Consider the following 13,176-nt stretch of genomic DNA (forward strand, 5'->3'; position numbering starts at 1 on the left):
TGTATAAACACGTGTTGACTGTTGTTGTGATACTGGAGACACATGCATGTTTTGAATCAGAAAAGCAGTTTCTGTTTTACAGCGAGTATTGTGTTATGGAATGGCATTAGTTAGGTACTACTATATTATACGGGGGAATTGTTTTCCAAAACGAGTTCTTTTCTTGCTAAAGGCAGTGTGGAACAAAGATATAATTTCTTTTTTAAGTATAGGATAGAAACAACACTGAACTTCAAGGAACACTTAATAGTGGCCTGGCTGCAGGAAGAGAAGAAAAGAAGAAAGGTGTAGAGGACCAGAATTTTAATTAATCTGACCTTCCCTGGGCAATAGCGAGCAAGGATTGAGTTGTATGTGTTACGTAAGAGGAGAGAAAGGTCTGCAAGGAGTGAGAATTTCACAAGCTGCAGGCTGGATTGAGCTGTGGCACCTAGTTCTTACATATTGTTGCTGTGTGATTTTAATAACAAATTACTAGACAGTGTTAACGGGTGACCTTCCTCTGAGTTTTGAAAGGTCTCTTGGGCACTGCACAAAATAAGTCTGCAACTTAGCTTTACATCAAAGCATGTAATTAACATAAAATCATAGAATCGTTTGGTTGGAAAAGACCTTTGAGATCATCAAGTCCAACCATACCTGTCCACTTCTAAACCATATCCCTGAGCACTTCATCTACCCATCTTTTAAACAGCTCCAGGGATGGGGACTCAACCACCTCTCTGAGCAAACTCTGCCAGTGCTTGATAATCCAGGTTCCTCCTTTACGTAAATATGATTCCTCCTTTACATAAACTTTTTTCTTGACTATTGTCGCCATTTGGAGGTGCCTGTCTAGGTATCACAGCTGGCAAATATTGTACCTAATTATTTTGACAGTACGCGTTTTAAGAACATTCTCATTTCAAATAAACAAAAAGCCCCTTCACATTTCAAAGATGTGCATAATGCAACCTTGCAATAAAAATATTACGTCCTTTTCTCTATTTTAGTTTGTCCTTGTAGGACAAATGCAGAAGTCTGAAGAAGTCTGCTTTCTTGTAACTGCTTTTTTTTTTTATGCTTTCTGTCACCATATGGAGACAGAAGCTATTTTCACCCACCTTAACAGCCAGACTAAAGAAGCCTTTTCTAACTATTACCAGGTTATTAGGAAAATCAGATTTTTCTTTTTTTGGAGTGTATGTTTATTTAAGGTAGTGCAGTCATATTGCTGGAAAATTTAATAAATTTTATTACTCAGAAACAACATTAAGCACAACATCTTATAATAACATCAGGGGTTTTATCCTAGCCCTACCTTAAAAAAGCAAAACTGAGATGTTTCTTCAGGTACAGAGGACAAAGATGACCACAGAGTTCTGTGATTGGTTCTCAAGCACAATGACTTCATTTTTGTCCCTGTCGATCTGTTTAAGCCTGATGTTGCAGAGCAAAGCAGTTATCTGCCATAATGGCAGGCACTGATTGAAGTTCCAGACAGAAAGGTGTTACCTTTATCGTCTGAATCTTGAGTATTTTATTCAATAGAGACAATATTCCAGTTAATTACAGAATAGCACCTTGTGTGTGAATGTCTCTGGAGTGTTCACTTTTTAAATGGAAGCAATGTGGCTGTCATTATCTGCTGAAAGATTAGTATTTTACGGATACACCAAAATCCTGACCTGGTTGCTGCAAATCACTGGTGGAAAAGCAAAGGCAGAGAAGTAACTGGCAGCTCAAGCACTCATTGGTACAACACAGCTCATTCACACCTATCAGGTGGTTTTGTGTGTCTTACTCCAATAGTGTGATACCAAAACTGAAAATGAAGTTATAAGGGGCAGAAGTGTCTGAAAAAGGAGGACTTTTCTAAAGACATTTGAGGACAAATGTATGTGATTTCCGAGTTTCTCTTAAGACCTAGCTGTTTTCAAATTGGGGCACCATCACCAGCTGGCCCCAAATTTCTCTTGATGGAAAAGTCCAGCAACTGGAAGGTGGCGACATTTGCTCTTACCTCGCTGAAGTGACAAGTTGTCCCTGTGTGGAGTTCGTACAGGTCTAGGTTAAAGGTGTGTATAATGTGATTGTTTAATCTCTGTAGCTGTGCCATGGTATTTTTCCTGGGGACAGATGATGCCAGGTTTTCTGAGCAGCTCTCAGGGCTTGTTCTACGCAGTGGATGGAAGCTGAGATCCTAAACATTTGTTACCACCATAGCTAGAAGAAGTACTAATAACAAGTAGGGGAACTATTAGAGTAGTCACAAATCATTTTGGTGTCTTCCACATCTTCCTGGAAATTCTTGATTTTTTTGCATGTCTAAACACAGAAAAAATGCTGAAAATATGGTATTTCTTTTATAAGGACCAGCCTATGAAAACCTTTTGCATATAAACTCATGCACTCTGTTTCACAAGAAAATTTCAATTTCCTCAGCAACTTTCTGCTAGTTGTAACATTTCATGGGTTTGTACTGCAGAAGTAGAGAGGCAAAATGGTAGTAAGCCACATGGCATGCAGGTTTGCGTTTTTTTTGCTGTATAGACTGCAACAACATGATAAACAGAGGTGGCAGATTTTGGTTTTTTTTCTTTGTTTTTCAAGACTGTATTTCATCTATCTTCTGCAGTAGTTTCAGAAAACCATCAAATCTGAAGGTGTGAAATGATGACATTTCAACATTTTAAGCATACCCAATAAAGAGCATGAAAAGATTGCTAATATGCGTCATTTATTCTTGCAAAAATATTGGTACGAACGGCCTCTGTAAGGTTCTTTGCGAAGTTACAGTTGTGTGAGTGAGGTAGTGCCTTCAGCATTTTGATTATTACAAATGGGAGCTCATTTTACTGGTGTAACGTTTATGGACTATAAACATTCAGGGGATGCCAGATAATGTGCAAGGCTTTGGGCATACAAAATTTGCTGGGAGATATACAGCATGCAGTTAAGTCAAATCCTTAACTTTCTTGCACATACTTCCCTGTGTTGCTGTCTTAATAGACTTTCTAAAACGTTCTGTGTTTGAGACTAGAAAAACAACTGGGATTTAGTAGAGAAGCATTTGAGCAGGTTTATACACTGTGGCAATTTGACAATAGGAAAAAAACCCAGCACCCTGAGTTGACTAGAGTCACTACCAGGATTGAGAGGTCATCTCTTCTTCCAAGTGGCTTTCAGGTTCTCTTCCAAAATTTCTTTGTTGATGGGTGATAAGACGTAATCCCCTCATCTTAAACATGTAGGAGAGGAACTGGCATTTGTAAGCACTCTTGGTTGGGCTTACCTTCCTAGATCAGAGGTACTCAGAAGGTACTGCTCCATCAGCTACTTCTCTTTTGCTATAATTTTGAAAGAAGTGAAGCAAACAATGACCCCCAGTGTTGGTGGGGGCTGTGAAAGAGCTGCCGGAGCAGCTACTGACAGTCAACAGCTTTTGTCTGGGAAGAATCTGCAGATGTTTGTGGTTTTGGAGCTGGGCTCTGCTGAGAATGAATTTCAATGGAATTAAGTGGGCTTATTTTGACTTCAGTGGACTTGTTTTGATTCTGTAAATTTGTTTTGGCTTCAGAGGTTTTGCTGTTTTCAGTGAAAGCATAACCAGAAGAAGGAAATAACAAGCTGCAGCTTTCTGTGCTAGCACATTTTTTGGGGGAGAAATCCCTGGAACCATCAATTTTATAGCCGGCTCAGTACATCCATTGCGAGAGAGCCCACTGAGCAAAACTCTTGCTGATCCATGCTTTGTTGATTGCAGTGGAAGGCATAGCAGGACTAGACATTTCCAATTTTGCAGGCCATATCTGCTTTGCGTGCTTGAATATTTCATATCTTTTATTTGGCACAGCAAGCGTGTATATGTGGTTTGTTTGGGTCAGTGAAACGGTGTTCAGGAGAAAGACTTAACAAACAGTAGCTTCCACTCTTAACTTCTTCCATGTGGGAGCAGTTCCTGAACGTTTCAGCTGCTGCAGGTGGGCTACTTTGAGTATAGTCGAGTAACGTAGGACCATTCTAGACCAAAGCATTCCCCCATTCCAGGTTTTCAGTTTTCAGTGAAAGTGCTACCAGGATAAGGAAATAACAACCAACAGCATTCATTGCTAGCAGCTTCCCTGCAGGAAATATGCCTGATGTTTCATATTTTGCAGCTGGGCTTTACTGAGCAGAGTCGAGTCACAGATTAACATTCCAAGATAAAGCATTCTGCTATTTGTGCTTTGCTCTTTGCAGTTAAAGCGCTGTCAGGACAAGGACAAAACAAACAACAACTTTCTATGCTAGCACACTTCCTTCGGGACGAATCTCTGGATGCATCAATTTTTTGGTGTAAAACCAGTGTATATCAAAGCATTTAGAAAGTTAGAGTTAGGGTTGATATAGGGGTTACTGTTATGATTTACAGTTTGAAGTTAACTTTAGGGTTAAGATTTGGTCTAGGGTTATGTTTGGGGCTTAGGGTTAGGGTTATGGTAAGGTTTAGGGTTTTACTTTTAGGGGTGGAGTTAGGGTTATTTGTATGGTTGGAGCTATAGTTAGGGTTAGGGACAGAGATATCCCTGGACGTTTCAAATTTTATAGCCTGACTTTACTGAACATAGTCTAGTCATAGATAACCATTATAAGTGATGGCATTCTGCTACTTGTGCTTTGCTGTTTGCAGTTGAAGTGAGAAATCAGAAGCAGTAGCGTTCAATGCTAACAGCTTCCTTCGGGAGAAATTGCTGAATGTGTCAATTTTACAGCTGGGCTCTGCAGACTAGCATCCATTGCGAGTCAGCACTCTGCAGTAAAGCTCTAGCTGAATTACCGTTTGTTGCTTGCAGTGAAAAGGGTAGCAGGACTAGAGTCTAACTAGCAGCAGATTTCCATCCTAAAACTTTGTCTGTAGAAGTAATTCTTTGATGATTCCAATTTTGCAGCCAGGCTTTACTGAGTAGAGCTGAGTCACAGGTGACCATTCCAAAACAAAGCATTCTGCTATTTGTGTTTTGCTGTTTGCAGTTTATGCGCTACCAGGATAAGGACAAAACAAGCAGCAGCTTTTTGTATTCCCTTTGGAGAAATCACCGAGTGTGTCAATTTTTTGGTGTGTACCCAGTGTATACCAAAGCATTTAGACTCACAGAATCACCAGGACCCATTGGATCATCGAGTCCAACCATTCCTATCAAACACTAAACCATGCCCCTTAGCACCTCACCCATCCGTCTTTTAAACACCTCCAGGAAAGGTGACTCAACCACCTCCTGGGCAGCCTGTTCCAGTGACCAATGACCCTTTCCAAGAAAGATTTTTTCCTGATATCAAGCCTGAAGCTTCCCTGACAGAGCTTGAGGCCGTTCCCTCTCGTCCTGTCCCCTGTCACTTGGAAGAAGAGGCCAGCTCCCTCCTCTCCACAACCTCCTTTGAGGTAGTTGTAGAGATCAATGAGGTCTCTCCTCAGCCTCCTCTTCTCCAGGCTAAACAACCCCAGCTCTCTCAGCTGCTCCTCGTTAAGATTTGTTCTCCAGCCCCTTCACCAGATTTGTTGCTCTTCTCTGGACTTGCCCCAGAGCCTCAACATCTTTCTTGTGGTGAGGGGCCCAGAAACAAACACAGGATTCAAGGAGCAGTCTCACCAGTGCCGAGTACAGAGGGAGAATAACCTCCCTGGACTTGTTGGTCATGCTGTTTCTGATACAGGCCAAGATGCTATTGGCCTTCTTGGCCACCTGAGCACACTGCTGGCTCATGTTCAGTTGGCTGTCAACCAACACCCCCAGGTCCTTCTCCTCCAGGCAGCTTTCCAGCCAGTCTTCTCCTAGTCTGTAGCACTATATAGGGTTGTTGTGCCCCAAGTGCAGGACCCTGTATTTGGCCTTGTTAAACCTCATGCCATTGTTCTCAGCCTAGCAGTCCAATCTGTTCAGATCCCTTTGTAGAGCCTTCCTACCGTCCAGCAGATCCACGCTTCCACCCAGAAAGTTAGGGTTAATGTCCAGTTTTATGGTTATGGTTTGATGTTACAGTTAGGTTTTAGAGATAGAGTTAGGGTAATGCTTAGGTTTTAGGGTTAGAGTTAGAATTCTGTTTAGAGTTTAGATTTAGGTTAGGGTTAATGGTCGGGTTTGCAGTTAGGGTTGCGGTTTAGGTTTAGGGTTTGGGGATAGAGCTAGACTTTAGAGTTTAGGGATAGTTTTACAGTTAGGGTTTAGGGTTAGAGTTAGCATTACGTTTAGGTTTAGGGTTAGGATTAGGTTTAGGGTTAGGGTTTAAGAGCTTAGGTTTTAGGTTTAGGGTTTAGGGTTAGGGTGTAGATCCAGTAGTAGAAGGTTAGGGTTTGGGTTAGGGTTAACATTGGGGTTATGTTTAGTGTTTGTATAGGGATTAAAGTTTAGGGTTAGAAGTTAGCTTTAGGGTGAAGGTTTGGTGTAGGATTATTTTAGGTTATAGGGGTTATGGCAAAGTTTAGGGTTTAGTGTTAATTTAAGGTGGGGAGTTAAAGTGAATTTTAGGGTTGGGGTTAGGGTTGTGGAGGAGATATCCCTGGATGTTTCGGATTTTATAGTCCGGCTTTATTGAACATAATTGAGTCACATATAACCATTACAAGGAAGAGCATTCTGCTATTCATGCTTTGCAGTTTTCAGTTGAAGCGCTACCAGAAGTGGTTACGTTTAGGGTTAGCTTAGGTTTTAAGGTTGGAGTTAGTATTATGTTTCGAATTTAGGTTTAGGGTTTGAGGTTAGGTTCAGGGTTAGCGTTAGGTTTTAGGGGTAGATTTAGGATAATGTTTAAGTTTTAGGGATAGTTTTAGGGATAGGATTTTGGTGTAGGGTTAGAGTTAGTATTATGTTTAGAGTTTAGGTTTAGGGTTAGTGTTAGGGTTTAGGGTTAGGGTTAGGTTTAGGATTTTGGTTAGGTTTTATGTTACAGTTAGGATTTAGGGTTAGAGTCAATTTTTCTTTAGAGTTTTGATTTATTGTTAGGGTTAGCATTAGGGTTTGAGTTGTGGTTAAATTTAGAACTACAGATGTGGTAATGTTTAGGGTTTACAGATAGTTTCAGGGTTAGTCTTACGTTAATGTTTAGAGTTTAAGGATAGTTTTAGAATTAGAGTAAGATTGTAGTTTAGGTTTAGGGCTAGGGTTAGGATTACGGTTAGGGTTTAGGATCAGGGTTAGGTTGTGGTTTAGTGGTAGGCTTATGGTTAGGTATTAGTGTTACGTTTAGGGCTGGGACTGGAGTTAGGATTATGGTTAGTTTACTGTTTGAGTTAGCTTTAGGATTAGGTTTTACGATTAGAGCTGGAATTATGTTCAAAGTTTAGGTTAAGGTTTGGGTTACAGTTTAGGGCTAGTGTAAGAGTTTAGTGATAGAGTTAGTGTCATGTTTTGAGTAATGTTTAGAATCAGGATTATGTTTTAATGTTTGGGGGTTAGGGTTAGGATTAGGGATTTTGGTTAATGTTAGGTTTTAGGGGTAGACTTTGGGTAATGTTTAGGTTTTAGGTATAGTTTTAGGGTTTGGATTAGAGTTTACTGTTAGAGTTAAGATTATATTTAGGTTTAGGGTTAATGTTAGGGTTTAAGTTTAAAGTTAGGTTTAGGATTTTTTTTAGGGTTAGGTTTGATGACCATTCCAAACTAAGACCATTCCGCCCTACCCTCCAGCAGATCCACACTACCACCCAGCTTAGTGTCATCTGCAAACCTGCTAAGGGTGTACTCAATGCCTTCATCCAGGTCATTGATAAAGACAATGAACAGAGCTGGACCCAGCACTGAGCCCTGGGGAACCCCACTTGTAACTGGCCTCCAGCTGGAGTTTACTCCATTTACCACAACTCTCTGGGCCCAGCCATCCAAAAAGTTTTCAACTCAGGAGAGTGATCACCTGTCCAATCCAGAGGCCTATAGTTTCCCAAGCAGAGTGCTGTGAGAAACTGTGTCAAAGGGTTTGCTGAAGTCCAAGAAGACTACATCCACATCCAGTAGGCAAGTCACTTTGTCATAGAAGGAGATCAGGTCTGTTTGGCACAGTTTCGTGAACCTGTGTTGACTGGGCCTAATCACCCAGTTTTCTTGCATGTGTTTCATGATGGCACTCAAGATCACCTGTTCCATGACTTTCCCCAGCATTGAGGTCAGACTGACAGGCCTATAGTTCCCTGGATCCTCCCTGCGACCCTTCTTGTAGATGGGCACAGTATCAGCCAGCCTCCAGTCAAGCGGAACTTCCTCAGTCAGCCAGGACTGCTGGAAGATGATGAAAGGCAGTTTGGCCAGCACATCTGCCAGTTCCTTCAATACCCTTGGATGGATCCCATCTGGCCCCATAGACTTGTGGGTGTCTAGCTGGACAAGCAAGTCTCTAACCACTCTCTCTTGGATCATGGGAGCTTTGTTCTGCTCCTCTAGCTCCTGGATATATACACACAGGGAACAACTTTCCTTGCTATGGAAGACTGAGGCAAAGAAGGCATTAAGTACCTCAGCCTTGTCGTCATCCCCTGTCACTGTAGTTCCATCTGCACTCCCTGCCCTGAAATGTGCCTGAATATGAAGGATCACTGTGATAAAGTGAACATATAGATGTATAATAACCCTCTCACTTCCTACCCAAATTCTTCCCGCAAAACTTGCAAAAGTAGGAATTGAACCTACACAGAAGAGATCAAAGCCCTCAATACTTCCATAATATTACTTCCTAGTAGGGTAAGCTGACAAAGCTATCGGGCCTATACACCGAAAATGATGGTTTAACCCCTTCCCTTACTAATGAACCCCCATGCAAAGCTAAGCTTCATAATAAGCTTACTACTAGGAACAACCATCACAGTATCAAGTAATCATTGAATAATAGCCTGAATAAGGCTAGAAATCAACACCCTTTCAATCATTCCCCTCATTGCAAAGTTCCACCACCCACGAGCAATTGAAGCCACAATCAAATACTTTCTAGTACAAGCAGCCACCTCAGCATTAGTGCTTTTTTCTAGCAAAACTAATGCTTGAGCAACAAGTCAATGAGATATTACTCAAATAAATAGCCCACCATCATTCCTGCTCCTAACAGCAGCAATTGAATTAAACGCTGGACTGGTATCATTCCACTTTTGATTCCCAGAAGTACTGCAAGGTTCATCCATAACTATCACCCTACTCCTATCCACAATCATAAAACTACCACCAATCACAATCTTCTCCCTAGTATACCACTCCATAAACCCCATAACACTAACCAGCCATTGCCTCAGCAGTTCTAGGAGGCTGAATAGGCCTTAACCAAAAGCAAACACAAAATATCTTAGCTTTCTCATCCATCTACCACCTAGACTGAATAACCATCATCATCATCTACAACCCAAACCTCACCACACTAAACTTCTATATATGCTCTATTATAACTCCCACTGTGTTCCTCTCACTCAACATAATCAAAACCCTAAAATTATCTACAATAATGACCTCCTGAACAAAAGCACCTATCCTAAACACAACCCTTAGACTAACACTCCTCTCACTAGCAGGCCTAACCCCATTAACAGGATTCTTACCAAAATGGCTCAACATCCACAATCTAACAAAACAACAAATAACAACAGCAGCAACACTAACAGCAATATTATCACTACTAGGACAATTTTTCTACCTCCACCTCGCATGCTACTCAGCAATCACACTACCACCAAACTCCACCAACTATATGAAACAGTGGCACATAAAGAAAACATCTAACATCTTAATTGCCATCCTTACCTCATTATCCATACTACTCTTCCCCATAATCCTGACCACCACCCATGGTAGGATAACCCATACTGAAAGCTTTCAAAGCCTTAAACATGAACTAGAACCTCCTGTGCTAAGACCCACAGGACATTAACATACATCCCATGAATGCAACTCAGGTGTTTTAATTAAGCTATGGCCTTACTCTAGACAGGCAGGCTTCAATCCCACAAAAGTTTAATTAACAACTAGATGCCCAAACCAACAGGCTTCCGTCTGACAAGGCTCTAGTACACTTAATGTACATCAATGAGCTTGCAACTCAACATGAATTTCACTGCAGAGGTGATAAGAGGCATTAAACCTGTGTAAACAGGTCTACAGCTTAACATCTTGACACTCAGCCATCTTACCTGTGATTTTTCATTACCTAATGACTATTGTCTACTAACCACAAAGAAAACGGCACGCTGTACCTAATCTTTGGTGCCTGAGCCGGCATAGTCGTAACAGCCCTAAGCCTACTTAGCCACACAGAACTCAGCCACCCAGGAATCCTACTCTGAGACGACCAAATCTACAATGTATTCATCACCGCACATGCCTTTGTAATAATCTTCTTCATAGCCATACCAATTATAATTAGAGGATTCAGAAACTGACTAGTCCCACTTATAATTGGCGCTCCTGACATAGCATTCCTTCGCATAAAAACCCCAAGATTTGACTACTTCCCCACTCCTTCCTACTCCTACCATCATCCTCCACAGCAGATGCAGGAGCAGGAACTGAATGAACAATACACCCTTCATTAGCTATCAACCTAGAACACGCTGGAACCTCAGTAGGTCTTGCCATCTTCTCTCTACCTAGCAGGTGTCTCATCAATCCTAGGGGCAGGCAACTTTATCACAACAGCTATTAATATGAAACCTCCTGCTCTATCTCAATACCAAACTCCCCTATTTGTATGATCAGTACTTATCACTGCCATCCTGCTCTTACTACCTCTTCCAGTAATTGCCACTGGCATTACCATGCTACTAACAGACCGTAATCTGAACACTACGTTCTTTGACTCCACTGGAGGAGGTGACCTCGTTACCTATTCTGATTCTTTGGTCACCCAGAAGTCTGCATTCTAATCTTACCAGGATTTGGAATCATAGTTTGAGCCATACTATATATTGGATTCCTTGGATTAGTAGTATGGGCCCACCACATATTCACCATAGGAATAGACGTACACACACGAGCCTATTTCAATTGAGCTACAATAACCATTGCCATCTCAACTAGTATCAAATTATTAAGCTGACTAGCCACACTGAAGGGAGGCAGTATCAAATGAGACACCTCCCCCTGCCTCAATACTGTTGATCCCTAGGATTTGTCTTCCTATTCGCTATTGGAGGCCTAACAAGAATAATACTAGCAAAGTCTTCATTGGACATTGCCCTTCACAACACACCTACGTAGTTGCCTATATCCAGTATGTTGTATTTGCAATCCTAGAGGATTTATCCACTGATTCCCACTCTTTTGGAAGAGCGTCTTAGAACTCACAGGTAAGTCAATATTAACAAGCCTAAACAAAAACGTATTCTGTTAGTTCTTTGCAGCTTGCAGTGAAAGCACTACAAGAGAACACACTAACAATCACTTGCACTCCACGTTAGCATCTTCCCTGTGCGAGTTATGTTATCAGCTCTTCAATTTTGCAGTAGCGAATAATAGCTACAGTAAAGACTCCATGGACAAGCCTATAATAAAATCTTCTGTTAGTCATGTTTTGCAAAATGTAGTGAAAGTGCTACCAGAGAAAACACTAATAAGCATCTGCATTCGAAGCTAGAGTCTTTCCTGTGTGAGTTATGTTTCCAGCTATTGAATTTTAGCTCCTTAGAAGTCTGAGTCCACAAGCATAAATGAATACATATTCCTGTTACTGCTTTGAAGCTTCAAGTGAAAATGCTACATGAGAAGACTCTAAAAAGTGGCAGCATTCAATCCTAACAAATTTAAGTTTAAAGCTCAAAATTTTGCAGGGATGCTTGCCCATGGGGATGCACTGATGTCTGTCCAGGTGTTGCTTTAGGCTGAAGCTCTTGCCACACTCTGTGCAGGTGAAAGGGGGCTCGCCAGTGTGGATACACTGGTGGATATTCAGGGACGTTTTCTGGATGAAACTTCTGAAGAACTCAGTAGAGGTGAAGGGGCATTCACCAGTTTGGATGTGCTAGTGCTTGATCAGGCTGTTCTTCTCTGTAAAGCTCTTGCTGCAGTTGGTGCTGGCAAAGGGGCGACCTTTCATTTGCACCAACTGTAGCAAGACATTCAACAAGAAGGCACCAGCCTTCTTATTCAATGATAACCAGGACATCCACACAGGTGAGAACCCCTTTGCCTGTGGCCGATGTGACCTCCACTTCAGATGGAAGCTATCCGGGGTCAGCCACCAGCGCATCAACACTAGCAAGAAGCCCTAGAAGTGTGGCGACTATGATAAGATTTACAGTGAGAAGCAGAACCTAAAGAAACAACATTGGTGCCATTGACAGTCACTGGTGCTACAGGGTGATGAAAGGAAGGGGGGTGTCATTCGCAGAGGAAGGGGTGGACAGAGAGCAAGAGCTTCGTAGGAACCATGTTGGCTCACAAGTACACCACCTGAAATCCCAGCCTGTGAAGACGTAATGCTGATGCTTCTGAATGTCTTCTCCTAGAGTATTTTCACTGCAAAGCAAGACTTGTAGAACTTTCAGTCTAGGTTTGTGTACTGTAACATCACAATGGCTATTAAAGAGTCACTTCAAAATTTCAGATCGTTTAGCACAAGTAACTCACAGAAGCTGGTACGATCAAATGCTGGCTCTAGTTAGAGTCCTCTCTGGATGCACTTTCACTGCAAGGTGCAAAAGCATGACTAACAGAACGTTTTAGTGTAGGATACTGAATTGTGACTTAACTGCGCCTATTGAGGCATTTAAGAAAAATGAATAACTCCCGCAGGGATGACGCTTGCTAGAAACGATGGTGTTTCTGAATGTCTATTCTTAGAGCGCTTTCACTGCAAAGCAAAATTTGCAGAACACAGAGTCTACGATTGTGTACTGTAACATCACAATGGCTATTAAAGAGTCACTTCAAAATTTCAGATCATTCAACACAGGTACCTCAGGGAAGATGGTACGGTCAAATGATGGCTCTCGTTAGAGTCTTCTCTGGATGCGCTTTCACTGCAAGCTGCATAAGAATGACTAAAATAACGTTTTAGTTATTGAATTATATCTTTGCTGCGCCTAATAAGGCGCATTCCTAAAAGTGAATATCTCCCACAGGGAAGATGCTAACATGAAATGCTGCTGCTTCTGAATGTCTTCTCTTAGAGTGGTTTCACTGCAAAGTAAGGCTTGTACAACACAGACTCTATGCTTGTGTACTGCAATGTAATTAAGGGTAATAAAGCGTA

At 41.6% G+C, this 13,176-nt stretch overlaps 1 protein-coding gene across 2 annotated transcripts in view; it reads left to right on the forward strand.

Moving 5' to 3' along the window:
• HNRNPD (heterogeneous nuclear ribonucleoprotein D) overlaps positions 1 to 10 on the forward strand; it is a 10,456-nt gene extending 10,446 nt beyond the window's left edge. For both annotated transcript variants that reach the window (XR_011337356.1, XM_069855670.1), the window contains exon 8: positions 1 to 10. This exon is cut by the window's left edge and continues 309 nt beyond it. The gene's annotated coding sequence lies outside the window, so the exon portion shown is untranslated.
• Positions 11 to 13,176: the final 13,166 nt, after the last annotated feature.

Source organism: Phaenicophaeus curvirostris, chromosome 4 (genome assembly GCF_032191515.1).
Source record: "Phaenicophaeus curvirostris isolate KB17595 chromosome 4, BPBGC_Pcur_1.0, whole genome shotgun sequence".
Lineage (NCBI taxonomy): Eukaryota > Metazoa > Chordata > Aves > Cuculiformes > Cuculidae > Phaenicophaeus > Phaenicophaeus curvirostris.